The sequence below is a fragment of the Bos taurus genome, chromosome X (assembly GCF_002263795.3).
Source record: "Bos taurus isolate L1 Dominette 01449 registration number 42190680 breed Hereford chromosome X, ARS-UCD2.0, whole genome shotgun sequence".
Lineage (NCBI taxonomy): Eukaryota > Metazoa > Chordata > Mammalia > Artiodactyla > Bovidae > Bos > Bos taurus.
In genome coordinates this window covers 74,459,656-74,479,416 of record NC_037357.1, presented here as the reverse complement: position 1 = coordinate 74,479,416, position 19,761 = coordinate 74,459,656, and the positions used below count along the sequence as shown (strand labels likewise).

Genomic DNA, 19,761 nt, shown 5'->3' with positions numbered 1-19,761 from the left:
AACATGTGTTAATGCCATTCTCCCAAATCATTCCCCCCTCCCTCTCCCACAGAGTCCAAAAGACTGTTCTATACATCTGTGTCTCTTTTGCTGTCTTGCATACAGGGTTGTCATTACCATCTTTCGAAATTCCATATATATGCGTTAGTAAAGAGCAACATTTCATGGGCATTGATGGCTTACTGTATACAAAGGACTGTGCTAAGCAGTTTGCACAGATTGTCTCATTTTAACCTCAGCAATGTTATTATTACTCTTATTTTTCAGCCATGGAAAACTGAAGCTTAAAGAGACAAAGTGACAGGCCTAGGGCTTTAAAGGTGGCAAGTAGCAGAACTAGGATTTAAACCAAGGTAGCCTGATTCCATGGCCATTGTTCTTAAATACTTTCCATTTTTATAGATGAAGGGATTTCTCCAAGGTAACTCTTTTTTAATAAACAATAATAGCTAACTTTTATAGAGATTCAAAATACTATTCTAAACATTACTGGGTCTTCACAATTTCAGAGAAGCTTATGCATAGTTTGGAGCTTCAAAATAGGATAAGTAACATATTTTGAGTGAATAGCTTCTAGTGCTCTATGATTTTATCAACCCCAATTAGAAAATTTATAAGAACTAATATGCATAAGTTATTTCAACACAAAGCCAGAGCCAGGATTTGATACCAAGCCATTTGACTTCAAGTGTAGTACTGTTACCCACTCCATTGCAAATAAGCAAGGTGAAAAGACAGCCTTCAGAATAGGAGAAAATAATAGCAAATGAAGCAACTGATAAAGAATTAATCTCAAAAATATGCAAGCAGCTCTTGTCACTGAGTTCCAGTAAAATAAATGACCCAATCAAAAAATGGGCCAAAGAACTAAACAGACATTTCTCCAAAGAAGTCATACAGATGGCTAACAAACACATGAGATGTTCAACATCACTCATTATCAGAGAAATGCAAATCAAAACCACAGTGAGGTACCATTTCATGCCAGTCAGAATGGCTGCTATCAAAAAGTCTACAAACAATAAATGCTGGAGAGGGTGTGGAGAAAAGGGAACCCTCTTACACTGTTGGTGGGAATGTAAACTAGTACAGTCACTATGGAGAACAGTGTGGAGATTCCTTAAAAAACTGAAACTAGAACTGCCATACGACCCAGCAATCCCACTGCTGGGCATACACACCGAAGAAACCAGAACTGAAAGAGACACGTGTACCCCAATGTTCATTGCAGCACTGTGTTCAATAGCTAGGACACGGAAGCAACCTAGATGTCCACTGGCAGACAAATGGATAAGAAAGTGGTGGTACATATACACAATTGAATATTACTCAGCTATGAAAAAGAGTGCGTTTGAATCAGTTCTAATGAGGTGGATGAAACTGGAGCCTATTATACAGGATGAAGTAAGTCAGAAAGAAAAACACCTATACAGCATATTAACACATATATATGGAATTTAGAAAGATGGTAACAATGACCCTATATGTGAGACAGCAGAAGAGACACAGATATAAAGAACAGATTTTTGGATTCTGTGGAAGAAGGCAATGGTGGGATGATTTGAGAGAATAGCATTGAAGCATGTATATTACCATATGCGAAACAGATCGCCAGTCCAGGTTCAATGCATGAGACAGGGTGCTCAGGGCCAGTGCACTGGGATGGCCCTGAGGGATGGGATGGGGAGGGAGGTAGGAGGAGGAGTTCAGGATGGGGGACACATGTACATCCATGGCTGATTCCTGTCAATGTATGGCAAAACCCACTACAATATTGTAAAGTAATTAGCCTTCAATTAAATAAATATATTAAAAAAAAAGATAGCAGATAGCTTTTCTTTTTTCAGTGTACCTTGGGAAATCAATATATTGAAATTACTGTTAACAGTTCCCAAGGAACGTTTGTTAAATTATTTGTAATTTCCTAAGACTTTTATATATCTAAAAACAAAACCTGAATAGAGACTTTTTCTTCATGGATTTGGAAACCGTATAAGGGAATGGTCTGGAGTGAGAGCGCTGGTGTCAGATTGTTCTCTCATCTGCATTCCTTGATTTACTGAGTCAAACTTGAATAGGCAACTTTGCCTTCCAGGCCTCAGCTCCGTTAATTGTGAAAAAAGCATAGTATAGTATCTTCCTTGTAAGTATGAGGACTAAATGAGGCAACCTTTCTATAAAGTCCTGGGCAATGTCCCTTTTGGCTGGCTACCTCTCATCCTGGAAATGGATTGTCATTCATCATCCATGTAAAGTGAAGCTTTGGTTCCATTACTTTGGTTTCACCACTGCCATACAGTGTCCATGAGCTGTAGAACAGGCACTTGCCTGACATACTGTTGCTTGATGGCAATTTTTTCTTTTTATTATGGTAAAATTATAAAACAAAACTTAACCTTTTTTTTTTTCTTTTTGGCCACTTGGCATGTGAGATCTTAGTTCCCTGACCAGGGATTGAAACTGCACCCCCTGCAGTGGAAGCTCGAAGTCTTAAGTGCTGGACCACCCAGGAAGTCCCAGCTTAAACATTTTTAAGTGTACAGTTTGTTGAAATTAAATACATTCACATTGTTACGCCACCATCACCACCATCCATCTCTGGAACTTTTTATCTTCCCAAAATGAAACTTTGTACCCATTTAAACAAAATTGATGGCAGTTTTTATTTGTTTTCAACTTTATGACTGAGGCTGGTAGTTAGGAGAAATATTACTCATATAAAGAAAGACATAAAGAGATGTGATTAAAAATCTATATTATCCCCAAAGCATAATCCATAGGTGAAAAAAAATGGATATATAGACTTTATTAAAATTAAAAAAAAAAAACTGTGAAAGAAAATGAAAACTCAAGTCACAAACTGGGATAAAATATTTGCAAATCACATTTCTGACAGAAAGTTATATCCAGAATAAAATTTAAAAAGCCTTAAGTCAACAATGCGGGGGAGGGCAGGGAGGGAGGCTCTAGAGGGAGGGGATATATCTATACTCATAGTTGATCACGGTTTTGTACGGCAGAAAGTAACACAACATTTTAAAGCAATTATCCTCCAATTAAAAATAAATGTTAAAAAAACCAAGGCAAAATGATTTATAAAGAAAAAAATAATGAGAAATAATCCAATAGGCAAAAGATCTGAATAAACACCTCACCTAGATATTCAAGTAACAAATAAAAGAAATGCAAATTAAAATCATTAGAGAAATGCAAATTAAAACCACAGTGTTGATTGTAATAAATATACCAGTCTGATTCAGGATGTTCATAGTTGGGGAGGTTGCATGTTGGGGTGAAAGGAGTAAATGGGAAATCTCTGTACTTTTTGTTCAATTTTTCTCTGATCTAAAAATGCTCTGAGAAATAAAGTTAAAAAAAATCACAATGAGATACCATATTGCTCCTATTAAAATGTCAAAACAAAACCAACAATACCAAAGGTTAGCAAGTCAGAGCGACTGGAACATTGCTAGTAGGATTGAAAAATGAAATAGCCACTTTGGAAGACAATTTGTTAGTTTCCTATGAAATTAAACATTTTTATCATATGACTCAGCACTAATTTCTAGCTATCTATCCAAGAGAACTAAAAACTTACATTCATACAAAAACCTGACATGAATATTTATAGCAGTATTATTCAGCATTAGTCACCCCAGATTGGAAAAAACTCAGTTATTTCAACTGGTGGATAAACAGGTTGTTATATATCCACACTGTGGAATACTACTCTATGATAAGAAAGGAACTACCTATTGATTCGTGCAATAACACAGGTGAATCTTAAAATGCATTTAGCTAAGTGAAAGAAGCTAGATTTAAAAGGCTACATAATGTATTATTCCATTTATATGATAATCTGAAAAAGCAAAACTATAGGAAGGGAAAGAGATTAGTGGGTGCCAGGGTTTGGGGATATAGGGAAGTGTTTATAAAGGAGCAGCATGAGAGAAGTTTGGAAGTAATGGAATGGTTCTCTCTCCCTCCCACCCCTCCCACATACCCTTCTTGCCAGTTCTCACCAAATCAATAGATACGCTGTTGGTTAGTGTTAATATTTGTTCTGAAGAAAAAGGGAACTATTTATTCTCTTAAGATGTATGTCAAGTTGGTAACATATACACTACAATTCAATTAATGAAAGTAAATGTAACTTTTTAACTCTCAAGTCATGTAGAAAGTCATAGAAATGTCCTTTTCAATTAAAAATGGGAAATCATATATTAACAAAACAAAAAAAACCTTTTCACTTCACTGGTATTTACTGATCATACCAGGAAAACTTTTACCACTGCTAGGTCATTCAGTAGACCATTTGTGTAAGGTAATGATAAATTTTTTGAGCATAGTATATCTACTTGAGCTTCTTGGACTCTTACAGAAAAGCATTTATCTTGCGCTCTAGGCAGCCCAAAATGGAAGGTGCTAACAAGAGATAAGTACTTTTCTTTCACAAGTATTCTGAAATTTTAAATATTATCAAGAGCAAGATTTTAATATACATTTTCAAAAGGCTTATTTAGTTTTAGTGCTTCTTTTTCTAATAAATTAAAATCTTCTCATAAACATCAGGAATCATATGACCATTGTAAAACAGCTTGCTAGAGCTAGACATAGCCCAGTATTCTAACAGGATTGGATTAATCAAAGTGGAATTTCAACTTCTTTGAGGAATATACATGGGCAGTGGTCTGAATTGTCTAATTCCTAGGATTTATGGGTTTGACCAGTGCTTCTCCTATGGCTCAGTGGATAAAGAATCTGTCTGCAATGCAGGAGATAGAAGAGATGCAGATTCAGTCCCTGGGTCAGGAAGATCCCCTGGAGGAGGAAATGGCAACCCACTCCAGTATTCTTGCCTAGAAAGTTCCATGGACAGAGGAACCTGGTGGTCTACAGTCCATGAGGTCACAAAGAGTCAGACACGACTGAGCACATAGCACAGGCAGGCATGGGGTTGACCTCATATGGGTTGTTAGTCACTCTCTTTCAGTAAATAATATATTAACTGTAGAAAACTTCATAAAGCACAGCAAAAAATCGTAACAGTACTATCAGTATTACTACTCTCCAAGATAACTTTATATAGTCTTCCAAACTTTTTCATGTGCAGATATATACTTTGGTCTGTCTATGTCTCCTTTGAAAACAAAGACTTATTATTCAGTATACTATTGACTGTCTCTCTATGTCAGAATATTTAAATTTCATAGCTGTACAGTATTCCACTAAATACATGGATCATCATTTATTTTACTAATCCTCATTTTTTTGAGTCTTGTATCCAGGTTTTTTGTGTGTGTGTGTGAAGAATATTATGTTTATACAGTATCTTTGATTGTCTTTCCATTTATTTCCTTACAGCTACCACTCTGACATGGCAGTACTGCTTTCAGGAATATACTGTAAGGAAATAAACGGAAAGCTTCTTTTTCATAACAAAAATAATATATATGCTCATAATAATAAAAAGTCACAGGGTGAAAAAAGTAAAATGCTCTGAATTCCCAGCCCCTCCTCAGAGAAAGTGTTAGCACTTTCTTTTGTATTCTAAAACACTTCAGTGCATTTTCAAGCCTTTGTAATACCTATTTCTGCTTTTTCCTCTTTACACACATGGGCTTATACTATACATATACTATTTTGCACTTTGCAGGTTTCATTTAGCATATCTTGTTCATCTTGTGTGAAGAAATATAGACCTACTTCATTTTAGAGAATGATTGTATGATATTTCATCATGTGGATGTGCTGTATTTTATTTAATTAGTTCCTTTTTGGTTAACATTTAAAGTTGTTTTCAGTTCTGTTCTATAATAAACAGTGCTTCAATGAATATCCTTGTATATATATCTTTATGAGCCTAACTTCTAGATTAAATTCCTAGAGGCTACCTTCTAGATAGCATATTGAAAAGCAGAGACATTACTTTCCCAACAAAGGTCCGTCTAGTCAAGGCTATGGTTTTTCCAGTGGTTATGTATGGATGTGAGAGTTGGACTGTGAAGAAAGCTGAGCACCGAAGAATTGATGCTTTTGAACTGTGGTGTTGGAGAAGACTCTTGAGAGTCCTTTGGACTGCAAGGAGATCCACCCAGTCCGTTCCGAAGATCAGCCCTGGGTATTCTTTGGAAGGAATGATGCTAAAGCTGAAAGTCCAGTACTTTGGCCACCTCATGTGAAGAGTTGACTCATTGGAAAAGACTCTGATGCTGGGAGGGATTGGGGGCAGGAGGAGAAGGGGATGACAGAGGATGAGATGGCTGGATGGCATCACTGACTCGATGGACATGAGTCTGAGTGAATGCCGGGAGTTGGTGATGGACAGGGAGGCCTGGCGTGCTGGGATTCATGGGGTTGCAAAGAGTCGGACACAACTGAGCGACTGAACTGAACTGAACTGACCTTCTAGATAAAATTCCTAGAAGTGAAATTGCTAGATCAAAGGGCATGTGCATTCTAAATTTTGGTAAATAGTGCCAAATTGCCCTCCAGAAAAGTGGTACACATTTATACTGCCACTAACAGCATATAAAAGTGGTGAGTACTTTAAAAGACTTTTGATACATACTGCCAAGTTGTCCTCCAGAAAAATATAATTTCATGCTTTCACTAGCAGTGTAGGAGTGTGTCTGTCTAACCATACTGGAGTGGGCAGCCTATCCCTTCTCCAGTGAATCTTCCCCATCCCGAATTGAACCAGGGTCTCCTGCAGTGCAGGTGAATTCTTTACCAGCTGAGCTATCAGGGAAACCCTGATACTTCTAACAGTATCTGCCTAAGTGTGGTTAGACAGTACTAACAGTATTACTACTCTCCAAGATAACTATATATAGTCTTCCAAACTTTTTCTTATGCAAACATTCACTTTGGTCTGTCTGTGTCTCCTTTGAAAACAAAGACTTATTATTCAGTATACTATTGACTGTCTTTGTATGTCAGAATATTTAAACTTCCTAGCTGTACAGTATCCCACTAAATACATGGAATTGAACCTGTGCCCTCTGCAGTGGAAGTGTGGAGTCTTAATCGCTGGACTGCTTGGGAAGTCCTGATATAGAATTTAGTTTAGTTTAAGTATATTATATAGAGAATTAACTTTTATTTTTTTTCAAAGTGAGTAACTGATTGTCCCAAGGTCATTTGTTAATGAACCACTGTTTCTTCACGTACTTGAAATGCTGTCACTATTTTATATATAGTGATATAAAGTTGTATATATAGACACCCTCCTTATCACTCTTTCAAAATTAGTGTGTCCTCAAATATTTATTCTTTCATTTGAACCTGAGGATTATTGTGTCAGGTTCTCCCCGCCTCAAAATTCCACTGACTCTCTTAAATTTATAGACCAATTTGCAGAGAATTAACCTCTTTTAACAATATCTTCCTACACATTTCTTATTAAATTTATTACTGTGTATTTAAAATATTTTCTTCAGGGAAATGTACAGTGCTATATGAATGGATCTTTTACCATTCTACTTTCTAGTTGATTATTCTGCTACCCACTCCAGTATTCTTGGGCTTCCCTTGTGGCTCAGCTGCTAAAGAATCCTCCTGCTATGTGGGAGACCTGGGTTCGATCCCTGGCTTGGGAAGATCCCCTGGAGAAGGGAACGGCTACCCACTCCAGTATTTTGGCCTAGAGAATTCCATGGACTGTACAGTCCATGGGGTCGCAAAGAGTCAGACACGACTGAGCGACTTTCACTTTCACTTTCATTGTCAGTGTATAAGCAATTGATTTTGATATATTTAATTGTCAATCCTACTATACTCACTAATACCTCTCTATAGTAACTAAACCTTAATAAACTCTATAGTTAGAGTTACATTTCAGGAAATCAAGTGTATCATCTAATACACATAAACTTTCTATAAAATGTATACATTTTTATGAATATATCTCCTTATTTTACTTGCTTTTTTTCATTAGATCCAAATAACAACTTTATGATACAGTTTAAGTAGCTATCATTCCCATATTATTTAGGACTATGTTTGTCAATGTATAGTCTCTGCGTTACTGTGTTAGAATCTTCAGAGGTGTTTGTTAAAAAGTGAAGATTGTTTGACATCATTTCTCTCCTAATGAATAAGATCTTTGGGTGGAGAGCTTCGAAATCCAGAATTGGATTTCTGCCTTGAAGTCTGGGAATCTTTGGAGCAAAGACTGCGACTGTGAGAGCAATTAAATGACTTCCCCAAATTTGCATAGAAATTTATTCTTGACCCCATGTTTCCTGACTCCACCTTTAGTGCTCACCACATATCTATCTGCTCTGTCTGTGTGATTCCTAAAATAATAAAAAAGTGTTCATTTGTATCCTTAGAATGTAATTCAGGAATAAGTTATTTTCACTTGTTTCCAGTTGCGTTAAAAGTTCTGTTGACTGGACATGAGAACTAACATCATGTACTATATAATTTAAATATAAAATATCTTTATATTAGGTACCTTAAAAGTTATGAGAATAAATTACTGTATTCCTTTGCTTGTAGTATATTGCACAAAGAATTTTTTTCTCTGGGAACAATGTCAACCTGTAAGTCTCAGATAAAAATGATGTGACAGGGTAGAGATCCAGGTCTTTCAGCATTTTGAGTAGAGAGAATGTTCAGCAAAGTGTTTTTATCAGTTTTATTGATCCCATTTTTAGGCAGGTTGAAATGACTAATGTTTTAATTATCAAGGCAGTATAACCTCTAAAATTATTTTTCCCAGGGCAGATTTATTGGTGTTATTTGTTGTTGTTGAGCCTAAAAACAGAAAGATTCTCTCAAAATCAAACCACCATATTATCTCCTAATGCCAAAATTTTCATTTAACATGCAACCGTCTGTAACTGCTTATTCATAGAGTTTTTTAAGTACAGTCAGTCCCCTATATATGAATGAATTTCATTCGGAGAGTGCATTCATAAGTCCAATTAAAAAATTAAGTCTGGGGAACTTTCCAGAACGCTCGGTGAAAGGCGGAGGAGCGGCGGCCGCCCGAGCTGCGCACAGCAACGCGCTCCTTCCCGCTCCCCCACACCGGCATCGGCCCACTCACCGGCTGTAGAAAATGGTGAAAGAAACCACTTACTATGATGTTTTGGGGGTCAAACCCAATGCCACCCAAGAAGAATTGAAAAAGGCTTACAGGAAACTGGCCTTGAAGTACCACCCTGATAAGAATCCAAATGAAGGCGAGAAGTTTAAACAGATTTCTCAAGCTTACGAAGTGCTCTCTGATGCAAAGAAAAGGGAGTTATATGACAAAGGAGGAGAACAGGCAATTAAAGAAGGTGGAGCAGGTGGTGGTTTTGGCTCCCCCATGGACATCTTTGATATGTTTTTCGGAGGAGGAGGCAGGATGCAGAGAGAGAGGAGAGGTAAAAACGTTGTCCATCAACTTACAGTAACTTTAGAAGATTTATATAATGGTGCAACAAGAAAACTAGCTCTGCAAAAGAATGTGATTTGTGACAAATGTGAAGGCCGAGGTGGTAAAAAAGGAGCAGTAGAATGCTGTCCCAATTGCCGAGGTACTGGAATGCAAATAAGAATTCATCAGATAGGACCTGGAATGGTTCAGCAAATTCAGTCTGTCTGCATGGAGTGCCAGGGCCATGGGGAGCAGATCAGTCCTAAAGATAGATGTAAAAGCTGCAATGGAAGGAAGATAGTTCGAGAAAAGAAAATTCTAGAAGTTCATATTGACAAAGGCATGAAAGATGGCCAGAAGATAACATTCCATGGTGAAGGAGACCAAGAACCAGGACTGGAGCCAGGAGATATTATCATTGTTTTAGATCAGAAGGACCATGCTGTTTTTACTCGACGAGGAGAAGACCTTTTCATGTGTATGGACATACAGCTGGTTGAGGCGTTGTGTGGCTTCCAAAAGCCAATATCTACTCTTGACAACCGAACCATAGTCATCACTTCTCATCCAGGTCAAATTGTCAAGCATGGAGATATCAAGTGTGTGCTAAATGAAGGCATGCCAATTTATCGTAGGCCATACGAAAAGGGTCGCCTAATCATTGAATTTAAGGTAAACTTTCCTGAGAATGGCTTTCTCTCTCCTGATAAACTCTCTTTGCTGGAAAAACTTCTGCCTGAGAGGAAGGAAGTAGAAGAGACTGATGAAATGGACCAGGTAGAATTAGTGGACTTTGATCCAAATCAGGAAAGACGGCGCCATTACAATGGAGAAGCATACGAGGATGATGAACATCATCCTCGGGGTGGTGTTCAGTGTCAGACCTCTTAGTAGGGCCTGTGAATAACACTCACTGCTGGTGTTTTATTTGCAGTAGTGATTGAGTGAAGGACTATAATCATATGCTCACTACTTGCTTTTGTTTTAATATTCAACTATAGTAGTGTTTAAAAGTTAAATGAAGAATAAACTCAAATATAAAAGCTCTGACTTTGCCCTGTATGTATGATGACTTCAGTGTGCAAGATAAGTTTAGTACTTGTAAAAATGACTTTAAAAAATTTCCCCTAGCATTTGTTAGGCCATACTTTGTAATTGATTTCAGCTATGTACATGGAATAGCTTAGATTGAAATGCCAGGTATATGTATTGACTTCAGTGTATGACCCTTAATTGTTAAGCTATGAAATTAAAACTGTGTTTAACTGGCAGTCAGACAAAGAAATTAATGTAGAGAAGTGTTGGTCTGTATGTAGTAAGTGGGATTCATTGTGATGCTTCTGCATTTATTCTATTGCCTCAACTGTACTTGAAGATGGCATGCTGTATAATTTAATTTAGCCTGTGGTATCAGTGATAGAAATGATACCTTTGTAAAGAAGGGGTTTATCATAATATGCTGCTTATTGAGGGCTTGCACTTGTAGAATTGCATTCCCTTTTTTTGCTGTGCCATCTTTTATTAATATAGCTATTGGTCCTGGTTACTTTTTTTGCCCCCCGCCCCCCCACCTTTGGACCACAGTAAGCCTTAGAGTAGTGACTTCTGGAGCAGGGAAACTTAGAGGTTAGAGTGATGAGACCTTTACATGGAGAAGTAATTTGCATGTATGAGATAGGAAGGTGTTTTTGTAGGTATGTTATAGGCTTACTTTAAACCATTTAACTTATGCTCCAGAGTAACTGTAATTTAATGTTGGTAGTATAGCAGATTATGATGAATAGCTTTAATTGTATGTTTAAAGTCATATGTTCACAAGCTTAAATCTGGTATCAGAATTTAAGCAATTCTTGAAATGTATGAATGTCTCTTTAATATACTGATTACAAAGCAAAAAAAATAAAAAAATTAAGTCTGATGGATTTAGCCTAGGTACCCAACTAATGCACTTGGCTATAAAGTACTGTACTGTAGTAGGTTTATAGTACTTTTCACAGAAATAATACATAAAACAATAATAAAACATTTAAAATTTTACAATAAGTACCTTGAAAAATACAGTAGTACAGTACGACAGGGCTTTCCAGGTGGAGCCAGTGGTAAAGAACCTGTCTCCCAGTGCAGGAGACGTAAGAGACGTGGGTTTGATCCCTGGGTTGGGAAGATCCCCTGGAGGAGGGCATGGCAGTCCACTCCAGTGTTCTTGCCTGGAGAATCCCACGGATAGAGGAGCCTGGCGGGCTGCAGTCCATGGGGTCTCACAGAGTCAGACACGACTAAAGTGACTTAGCACGTATGCACATATTGTGCATACACTAATTTATAAGTGTATGCACAATACAACACCTGGTATACAGGTGCTGGCATCGAGTGAACAAGTAAGAAGAGTTACTTCCTGGAGGAAGGAGAGGAGGTGGGAGATGGTAGAGCTGAAGGACTGTCAACAATAGGAGACGAAGTGTAAGCTACAACTTCACTCACGCCTAATGCAGATGGCACAGTTTCTGGTTCCTTGCTGGATTCAATTCTGTCTACCCTCTTGAAAAGACGATCCAGTAATGTCCGGGTAGTAGCTCTTTATATCTCGTCATAGATGACATTGTTGCACTGGATTTGCATTCTGAATGGCTGCTGCAACCTTTGGGTCCTGTGCCTCAGAAACTAACAATGCGTCCTCAAAGAAAATCTTGCCATTTCCTGCATTGTGAATCTGTTTGTTTCTTCAGTTACTTCTTCTTCCTGTTGTCTCTCTTCATCTTTTCTCTCAGCCTCTGGTTTCATCAGGTCTTCATTAGTAAGCTTCTCATGTTACATGACAAGGAGTTCAGTGAAGTCATCCTTTTGCTGCTCTAGCTCATGCTTGTACACAAAAGGACAGCCACTTGTAGAGGATGCATGCATGTGACAGTGTATGCCATACATGTAAACTAATGTGATCAGACATGTGAATGGAGATTCATATCTTTGAAAGTTTGCAACTTGAAGGTTAGTATGTAGGGTACTTAACTAATTTGTATGTGTCTCATTTCTAATTTGATAGATTGTTGATATTACTAGGATTGAAGAAAACAATTCAATTTGCTTATGGAAATTTTGCAAATTCCTTTGTCCCAAATCCATCCCTAAAGTCAGATTATTAGGACATGCTGTATGTTTTCCTTGCTATTCCAAAGATTCTCACCCAGTTTGGTAACTAGTTTGTTCTTTTTCTGTATGTATGTAAAATTTCCTGATCACAGTTGGATTTTTCTAGTCTTTTAAAACTAATTGTAGTGAGATTAATTGTTGTTGCTGCTTACATTCTCTGTGACTGAAGAAACCTATTTCTCAGTTTTTCTTTTTTGCTTCTCTTTTTAATTTAAGGTTAAAGCATTATATTCTGTTCATTATTTTCAGGCCCAGCACTAAAAGAATCCCTTTTCCCACACTTCTCTATCAACCATCTTTTACTATTCTTTCCTTCACTTCCTTTATTTTATACAGTCTCCTTTTTCTTTGTCACCCTTAACTTTTTTTTGTTTTCAAAAACAGGAACTGTATGTGACCTGCTTCCTCTTGTGTTTGGAAAAACGCTATCTGCAGATGTCTAAAGCTCTAGAAAAAAATAGACATATCCAGTTCAAGCAAAGAAAGTATGTTTAGCCAATTTTAGCTTTTTCCTTATTATTTTTTTCTGAATACTAAAGTAATACATGCTTATTTTAATGAGATTGTAAGTATATAAAGTAAAAAAAAAAAAACAACAGAAAGTCATCCCCACAAAGGGTAATCACTTTTAATGGTTTGTCTCTTTCTAGACCTTTTTCTATTTATGGATATGGTTCCATGTCAGTATATGTAGATTTAGCTTATTCTCTTTAACTGCTATGTAGTCTTCTATAGTATGAATGTATCATAATCTATTTCTTTATTGATGTTTAGAGAATCTCCAAGTTTTAACTATTTTAAGTGTGCTTATCCTATGGCTTTGAACATATGTATACATATTTTTGTAGATTATAGTCTTTTAAGTAAAATTGCTTGGCTAAGGGTTATATACATGTGATAATCTTGATAGGCATTGCAAAACTGCCCTCCAAAAAAAGCTATAGTTGTTGGGGTCCTTTAATGGACCGGGACCTGGCGGTCCGGAGTCAACAATAAGAAAGTGAAAGAGAGAGCTGGAGGGAGGGAGAGAGAGAAAGAAAGAAAGGAAGAAAGAAAGAAAGACAGATACGGGGACCCAAACTCTGATGGAGCAAAGGTGCTTTAATGATTTTTCTGTGAGTATATATAGGCTGTGGTACAAGAAATTTCTTTTGATAATGATAAAGATCAGAAAACCAAATGTACAGCAACCGTTACCAAGGGAACAAGGGATTAATAATGGTCACAAGGTCAGGAGACAATCCATATCTCAAGAAAGGGGATCGAGACTAAGCAGTTTTGTCGTAAAGAGAATGTTTACTAAAGGAGATTCAAGCCTGTCTCACACAATGACCTCAGTTCTTGGGAGCAGCATGCTGCTCCGCTTGAAAAGAAACAAAGGACTTGTGAGAAACAGCACGTAGGAATCCTCCTGTTAAACACTCCCCGACAATAGTGATTTATACATTTTTTTTTTTTCTGATTGTGCTGTGCAGCATATGGGATCTTGGTTCCCTGACCAGGGATGGAACCTGAGCCCCCTGCAGTGGAAGCATGGAGTTTTAATCATTCGACCACTAGGAAAGCCCCATAGTGTTTTATACTTGATTGACAGGATGGTAAAATATTTTTCTCATCCTTGATCATATTGAATAGATACACTGGTCTTTTAAGTTTTTGCCACCATGATAAGCAAAATATATGATGTTACTGTTTTAGTTAATATTTAATTTGTATTTCCCAAATTTTATTTTTAGCTAGTTTAAACATCTTTTCATTGAATAACATTAGTAAGTTAATAAGTAGTTTAATAACTACCCCATTTAATAACATTATTCTTTTAATAACAACCCCACAGACTACACAGTCCATGGAATTCTCCAGGCCAGAATACTAGCGTGGGTAGCCTTTCCTTTCTCCAGGGGATCTTCCCAAGCCACGGATCGAACCCAGATCTCCTGCATAGCAGGCAGATTCTTTACCAGCTGAGCCACAAGGGAAGCCCTTAATAATTACATTATATGTTAAATAAAGGATTGTAAGCATACACTATAATCGCTCAGTAAGAAAAAATGTAGGTGTTAGAAGAAATCATGCAATCTTTATCCTCTCATTTCTTGCATATGGTGGGAAAGAAGTAGTGAATGTGTGAATTTTGTATGAATTGGTCATCTGTTCAGGTGCATATATAGAAATCCCAACTGATAGATTTCAGAATGTGTTGGGCTGATGGCTTGTCTCTTTCATAGGCTGCCCTCTCACCTATTATCTCCCTGAATAGGCCACTGCTAAAGTCTGTCAGTGAGGGTGACTTAGCTTTGTGGATAGTTATGTCATTCCTGATGGTGGGCTAATTTTTTTTACTTTATAGATCTTTTTTAACCTGATGACTGATTAGTTCACTTCTATTTAACATCAACCTGCTATGAGACCTGTTTATTTACTTTATGCTTATAGGCCAAAGTCCCTGTAGGTATATGCACTAAATTGACCAGAATTACACAACAAAATCACAGAGCCAAAAGACAGTAGAAGTGTAATTTGCCATATAATCTCTGTAGGTTGACACTGAAATGATAAATTGTGAGTCACTGGGATTTGTGGTCTTCATTGAAACTTCAAAAATTGGACAGATTCTTCTCTCTTCAGTGATTATATATATAACTGTGATTTTATATATATATATAATATATAATATATTATATAATTATATAATATATATTATAACACTGCCTTCACCTGAGGGATTTTATTTGCTGACCTTTGTTAAGACTTCTGTGATTCTATATTGTTATATTTCTAAGGCTACAAATTATATATATATATATATATATATATATATATATATAAAGGACAGATACAGATTTTTTGGAAGATTCGTTTATTGATTTTTGGCTGTGCTAGGTCTTTGTTGCTGCATGGGGGCATTCCCTAATTGTGGTGAATGGGCTTCTGGTTGCAGTGGCTCTTTGTGGAGCACGGGCTCCAGGGTGTGTGGGCTTTAGTAGTTGTGGCATGTGGGCTCAGTAGTTGTGGGACATGGGCATAAGGGATCTTCTTGGACCAGAGATCGAACCCATGTCCCCTGCATTGGCAGGTGGATTCTTAACTACTGTACCACCAAGGAAGCCCAGGACAGATATAGATTTAATTCTGACTTTTACTGTCCATCAAGAGGTGTGATTTAAAATAAATTTATAGATATAATAAGGTGGACTGAAGTTAGCAGTTTTTTTTTCTTAAAGGTGTATTGAGGTATAATACACTTACAGCATTGTATAAGGAGGACAGCATAAGGACTTGACTTACATGTATTGCAAAATAATTATCACAATAAGTTTAATAATATCCATCACCTCATATAGATACTAGAAAAAAGAAAAACATTTTTTTCCTTGTGATGAGAGCTTTCAGGATTTACTCTCTTAGCAACTTTCAAATATATCATACAGCAGTGTTAACTATAATCATCATTTGTACACTACATCCCTAGTACTTATTTATCTTATAACTGTAAATTTGTACCTTTTGACCACCTTCATTCAATTTTCTTACCCTTTACTCCCTGCCTCTGGTAACCACAGCTCTGGTCTTTTTCTAAGTTTTTTTTTTTTTTAAGATTCCACATACAGTATTTATTTTTCTCTCTCTGACTTATTTCACTTAGCATAATGCAACCAAGTTCCATTCATGTTGTCCCAAATGACAGGATTTCCTTCTTTTTAATGGTGGAATAGTATTCCATCATATGTATGTGTATGTATATATATATATATATATATATATATATATATATATATCACATTTTATTTATCTATTGATAGACACTTAGGTTGTTTCTGTGACTTGGCTATTATAAATAATGCTGCAGTGAACATGGAAGTCCAGATCTCTCTTTGACACAGTGATTTCATTTCCTGTGGATATATACCCAGAGTGGAATTGCTAGATCCTATGGTAATTCTATTTTTAATTTTTTGAGAAACTTCCTATTATTTTCCATAGTGGCTTTACCAGTTTACATCTTACCAGCAATGCATAAAGGTCCCCTCTTTTCTATGTCCTTGCCAAGATTTATTATTTCTTGTCTGTTTGATGAGTTATAATCTTGTAACTTCAAGATATGTTGATGAGTAGTTCTAACCTCTAAGGTCATCCCATATGTTCATATATGTTAAAACTTTTTTATAGTAGATTTTGCATTTCAATCATGAACACATTTGTCAAAAAGATGAGGTAATCAAACTTATACTTGTATGTATTAATAGGAAAATAGTTCTGATTTATAAATCCCTGAAGACACAGGTTGTTTCTTCCCATATCCTCTAATGCCTGTGTAGAGTAAAAATTCAGTAAATGCTGAGTGAATCAGATTTATTATAAAAGCATAAATGTTAGCTATTAAAATTTGTCAGCATGTATCAAGAACTTTCAAAGTTCTTGTTTTTCATTTAGAATATCTTCCCACCCACACACAAACACAGAAAAATGGTCAAATAATCAGTACACAAGAGAAGAAAAGTGAGTGATTAATATATGTATAAAAAGATAACCAACCTCATTAATAATCTAAGAAACATGTAAAGAATGAAATATTTTCACCTGTTATATTGCTAAACATTAAAAAGAATACTTGGGTATACAATTATCTGTTGTGAGTCCTTGCTTTCAGTTCTTCTGGATATAGACCTAGAAGCAGAATTTCTGAATCATATGGTAATTCTATGTTTAACTCTTTGAGGAACTGCTGCTAAACTTTTCCACAGCGAGTGCAGTATCTTATTTAATTTAATTTATTTATTAGAATGGTTTATTATACATTATATATAATTTATTTATTTAATTTTATTTTATTCATTTATTAGAATGGTTTATTATACATTATGCACATTATTATATACATTATAAATTATACAAGTTTATTATACATTTTATTTTTTGTATTATTTGTGTTATTTTTAATTGGAGTATAATTGCTTTGGGCTTCTCAGGTAGCTCAAACGGTAAAGAATCTACCTGCAATGCAGGAGACCCAGGTTCCATCTCTGGGCCAGGAAGATCCATTGAAGAAGGGCATGGCAAGCCACTCCAATATTCTTGCCTGGAGAATTTCATGGACAGAAGAGCCTGGCTGGCTACAGTCCATGGGATTGCAAAGAGTTGGACACGACTGAGCGACTTAACACACACACATAATTGCTTTACAATATTGTGTTAGTTTCTGCTGTACAACAATGTGAGTCAGCAATATGTATACATATATCCCTCCTCTCTTGAGCCTCTCTCCCACCTCAACCTCATCCCATTCCTCTAGGTCATCACAGAGCACAGAGCTGAGCTCCCTGCACTATATAGCAGCTAAAGTACACCATTTTGCATTCCTACCAGCAAAGCACAAGCATCCCAATTTCTCCACATCTTCACCAATGCTTTTTGTTTTAATTATAGTCATCCTCAGTAGGTATGATGTGGTATCTCCTTGAGGTTTTGATTTACATTTCCCTAATGGCTGAAATGTTGAAATCTTTTCATGTATTGTTTTGCCATTTATCTTTTTTGGAGAAATGTTTATTCAGGTCCTTTGCCCATTTTTCAACTGATTTTTTGTTGTTGAGTTGTACCATTTGTTTATATATTCTAAAAATACAATCTCTTATCAGATAACCACTCTGTAAATATTTTCTTCCATTGTAAGTGTTGTCTTTTCACTCTCTTGACAGTGTCCTTTGATGCATGAAAGTTTTTCATTGGAATCTGGTCCCATCACTTCATGGGAAATAGATGGGGAAACAATCAGTTCAGTTCAGTCACTCAGTCATGTCCGACTCTTTGCAACCCCATGTACCGCAGCACACCAGGCCCCCCTGTCCATCACAACTCCCAGAGTTCACTCAAACTCACGTCCATCGAGTCGGTGATGCCATCCAGCCATCTCATCCTCTGTCATCCCCTTCTCCTCCTGCCCCCAATCCCTCCCAGCATCAGAGTCTTTTCCAATGAGTCAACTCTTCACATGAGGTGGCCAAAGTACTGGAGTTTCAGCTTCAGCATCAGTCCTTCCAAAGAACACCCAGGACTGATCTCCTTTAGAAGGGACTGGTTGGATCTCCTTGCAGTCCAAGGGACTCTCAAGAGTCTTCTCCAATACCACAGTTCAAAAGCATCAATTCTTCAGCGCTCAGCTTTCTTCACAGTCCAACTCTCACATCCATACATGACCACAGGAAAAACCAAAGCCTTGACTAGACGGACCTTTGTTGGCAAAGTAATGTCTCTGCTTTTGAATATGCTGTCTAGGTTGGTCAAAACTTTCCTTCAAAGGAGTAAGCGTCTTTTAATTTCATGGCTGCAGTCACCATCTGCAGTGATTTTGGAGCCCCAAAAAAGTCTAACACTGTTTCCACTGTTTCCCCATCTATTTCCCATGAAGTGATGGGACCAGATGCCATGATCTTCGTTTTCTGAATGTTGAGCTTTAAGCCAACTTTTTCACTCTCCTCTTTCATCAAGAGGCTTTTTAGTTCCTCTTCACTTCCTGCCATAAGGGTGGTGTCATCTGCATATCTGAGGTTATTGATATTTCTCCCGGCAATCTTGATTCCAGCTTGTGCTTCTTCCAGTCCAGCATTTCTCATGCTGTAGTCTGCATATGAGTAAAATGAGCAGAGTGACAATATACAGCCTTGATGTACTCCTTTTCCTATTTGGAACCAGTCTGTTGTTCCATGTCCAGTTCTAACTATTGCTTCCTGACCTGCATACAAATTTCTCAAGAGGCAGATCAGGTAGTCTGGTATTCCCATCTGTTTCAGAATTTTCTGAAATGTTGTTGAGTTAATCTATGACATAGGAGGCAAGAATATACAATGGGGAAAAATAGTGTCTTCAGTAAGTGGTATTGGGAAAGTCTGACAGCTGCATAAAAAGAATGAAACTTGAACATTTCCTCACATCATATTCAAAAATAAGCCCCAAATGGATTAAAGACCTAAATGTAAGATGTGAAGCCATTGTTATTTTTCAGTCGCCCAGTCATGTCCAACTGTTTGCAGTGCCATGGACTGCAGCATGCCAGGTGTCCTTGTCCTTCACTGTCTCCTGGAGTTTGCTCAAACTCATATCTAATGAGTCGGTGATGCCATCCAACCATCTGTCTTCCCCTTCTCCTTGGCCTTCAATCTTTTCTAGCATCAGGGTCTTTTCCAGTGAGTTGGCTCTTTGCATCAGGTGGCCAAAGTACTAGAGCTTCAGCTTCAGCAATC

The 19,761-nt window shown here is 37.0% G+C and overlaps 1 protein-coding gene and 1 pseudogene across 4 annotated transcripts in view; both read left to right on the top strand.

Annotated features, from left to right (window-relative positions):
* ATP7A (ATPase copper transporting alpha) overlaps positions 1-19,761 on the top strand; it is a 130,846-nt gene that overhangs the window by 11,515 nt on the left and 99,570 nt on the right. The gene's annotated exons all lie outside the window — the stretch shown is intronic.
* Positions 8,950-10,416, top strand: LOC784704 (dnaJ homolog subfamily A member 1; annotated as a pseudogene).